Source organism: Zingiber officinale, chromosome 7A (assembly GCF_018446385.1).
Source record: "Zingiber officinale cultivar Zhangliang chromosome 7A, Zo_v1.1, whole genome shotgun sequence".
NCBI classification, from domain to species: domain Eukaryota; kingdom Viridiplantae; phylum Streptophyta; class Magnoliopsida; order Zingiberales; family Zingiberaceae; genus Zingiber; species Zingiber officinale.
Window position 1 is genome coordinate 16,960,246 of NC_055998.1, and position 3,394 is coordinate 16,963,639.

The 3,394-nt window shown below is 43.3% G+C and overlaps 1 long non-coding RNA gene across 1 annotated transcript; it reads left to right on the top strand.

The window, feature by feature from the left end:
- Window positions 1-1,277: 1,277 nt before the first annotated feature.
- On the top strand, window positions 1,278-2,062 carry LOC121999949. Its single transcript, XR_006116855.1, has 2 exons — window positions 1,278-1,771; window positions 1,878-2,062. It is a non-coding gene; the product is annotated as an uncharacterized LOC121999949 (long non-coding RNA).
- Window positions 2,063-3,394: the final 1,332 nt, after the last annotated feature.

The window sequence follows — 3,394 nt, forward strand, 5'->3', positions numbered from 1 at the left end:
ATTTGTTCAATTTTTCTTTCATTTCACTCTCTTTTCTTGTTCTCTCTCATCATACTTTCTCTCTTCATTCTATCATCACATTTTCTCTCTCAACATACTTTCTCTCTCATCACACATTTTCTACTATTTTCTCTCTATATTCTCTCTCATCACACACTCTTTCATTATTTTCTCTCTCTTCATTCTCTCCTCATTTTTTCATCATACTTTTTCTTTCCTCAATCTCTCTTACCATACTCTCTCTTCATATTTTCTCTCATCACACTTTCTCTCTCTTCATTCTTTTCCATCACACACTCTCTCCTCATTTTCTCTCATCATACATTTCCTCTCTTCATTTTTTCCCATCACACTTTCTCTCTCATCACATTTTTTTCATTATACTTTCTCTCCTCAATATCTCATTTTCTCTCATCACACTTTCTCTCTCTTCATTTTTTCCCATCACTCTTTCTCTCTCAACACACTTTCTCTCTCATCATACTTTTTCTCTTCTCAATCTCTCCTATCACACACTCTCTCCTCATTTTCTCTCATCACACTTTCCCTCTCTTTATTTTTTCTCATCACACTTTTTCTCTCATCATTCTCTCTCATCAGATGTTTCTCTCACATTCAACTTTCTCTTCCATCTAATTTTTTCTCTTATTTTCCTCTAAGGGTAAAAATTGGAAATTTAGATTCATTCCGATTGAAAATATTCAACTAACCAAACATTATTTTTAAGAATGATACCCAAGCTCATATTCATTCCCATTCTGATTCCTAGGAGAGAACTAAACGCCACCTAAGTATGGGGGATTTGATAACCATTATTTGGGTAGGCGATTTTAGTGTTATTTATTGGTATTTTCCTCATCTTATGTATTTACATATATGCTTTTAGTGTGTTTAATGAATTTGGATAGTTGTTAATTTTCATTTTAATTTCTATACATTTTATGTGTATTTTGATTATTATTTAATTATATTTTATTTGAGAGGAAACAGAAATTGAGGAGAAGAACGTCAGTTCAGTCGAACCTGATTCAAATTATGATTTATTTCAATTGTTAGATAAAAGAAGGAGACCCAATCAAGAGTCTAAATTTAAAGGATCATCCAAAATCCAATTTGAAAAATCCAATTTCAAAGCCTAAAGAACCTATAGCAGTCCTCTGCAGTATTAGTTCGGTTCGATTCGATTCGGTTCAATTCAATTCGGTTCAGCAGAACCGGCCAATTCACTTGAAGCTTCAATGGCAGCCGGTTTAATGGCGGAGAAATGCGGTTCAGGAACAGTGGCTCGGGTTCTTTGCCATGTCCTCGTCATCTTCTCCCCATAGCCCCGACGCCCCCTTTCTCCTTTCCTCACAATCTCCTGCAAGCCGGTGACGACAGCAACTCCGGCGGTCCCTGTAAGCGGCGACGACATCTCCTCAGTGTTCCTACCGGTGAAATGGTTCTGCTCCGGCATGGTGGATTCCCTTCATCTCCCGATCCTTGTTGAAGAGCGGCGGCTCTAGATCTAGGGTTTTCGTCGGAGTGGTTCTGCTTCGGTGATTCCTTCCCTTCCTTTCCGTCCCTACCTCATAAGAAATTCCTTGCCAGGGTGGTTTTTCTCCGGCGCAGTGGAGTTTCCAAGAGGAGGAAGCCAGCGGTCCTTATTCTTGTTCGGCAATCCCTTCTCTGAGTGCATCACTGAGGCTGATGTGGAGGATTTTCTCTGCGGACGTGGTTGCGGAAGCAGTACCTCCAGTAAATTCAGTGGGTATCAAGTTCCGGCAGAGCAGTGAGCACTTCTTCCCAATTCCAGCCGATAATTTCCTCTATTCATCCCCATTCTTCATCAATTCCGGTCGGTCACTGGTTCTTCTTCTTCTCCTCTGTTGTGCTAGAATTTTTGAGTTGGAGTAGTAGATCAGAGGGTGAAGGAAGCGAATTCTGTGTGTATTCTGGGTATCATGTTTGCTCTTCACCGAAGTGGTTCAGCTCTGGGAAGAATCTGTTGGCGCGGGAAGTATCCGACGATCGAACTCGTATTTTGATAATGACAAAGAATTCAAAGTTAAGATGTTTTGTATTCTAACAAGTCTACTTGAGGATTTCAGGAAAGTCCTAGCTGCGGTTAGGCAAAGGGAGAAACCCTAGGGGGTGGTAACCCTAGGTCATAGGGGGTGGTAACCCTATGCGGAAAGTTTTGGAAGGTCGATGACTTCAGGCAAAAAGTCCTAGGGGGTGGTAACCCTAGGTGGAAAGTCCTGGTGTCGCGAACCAGGTGAAAGACTGGACTAGCCGGGAAGCGGATGTCCAGCAGAAAGTCTGGAAGTATCGAGTGCTGAGCAAAAGTCCAGTCGATCTGGAGGATTGCACTGGCAACAGGTAAATCTCCTGAGTGGAGTAGGTGAGGACGCGTTCCCCGTAGAGGGAACAGTAGGCGTCGGGTCGACCTAGGGTTTCCGGTCGGAAATTCGAAGTCAGACTCGGACAGTCCGGAGACTGTCTTAACATTCTTTATTATCCATACTGTTATTTTGTGTTAACTTTGTGTTGCAGGATGTTGTTTGGGATTAACATGTCTTGCAGGTACAAAATAACGAAGATTTCCCTCGGATGAACAGTGTCCAAGGCGCCTCCATGGGGCTTGGAGGCGCCTCGGGTTCAAAATCCTGAGCTGGCGCGAGGAGTAGGCTTAAGGCGCCTTGGATGGGCTGAAGGCGCCTTGGACGGGTTGAAGGTGCCTTCAGGTCGCGGCAGTCAAAGGGTTATCACAGCAAGCAGATCGGGATAAAACTCTCGTTTAAGGCGCCTTGGAGCTTGTTTAAGGCGCCTTGAACACTATTTATAAAGGGGGTTCGACCAGCAGCTCAAACCAACGAATTCCAAGTCTTCCTTCTTCTACGTGCTGCTCCGAAAGACTCCCGGAAGTGCTGCTACAAGTCTCCGACGACCCAGAGCTCCAAGATTTCTCTTTTCGTTGTCGGTATAGATTTCTCTTATCGCATTTCTTGTAATACTTAGTTTGTAATAATCGAGCTTATAGTTGTTGCCCATCGGAAGCGATCAAGGATCGCGGGCCTTCGAGTAGGAGTCGCCTTAGGCTCCGAACGAAGTAAAAATCTCTTGCGTCTTTGTGTGTCTGTTTTCTCCGCTGCATTAACTCTTACACTTTTTACGATTCCGATACGAACGAAATTTCCGCGAGCGCTATTCACCCCCCCCTCTAGCGCGGTCTCGATCCAACAGAATCAACTATTTCTTATCGTGCCCAGGATCAGTTCAGTCATCATTGTTGCTGTTCACCGAGTAGTGGTTACTTTCGTGTGACTGCAAAAGGCTAGTCGACTTGGAGTTGATCGTGGAAAAGGGTGTTTGGTTAATTTAATTGATTTTCTTGTTTGATTTATGTGTTATG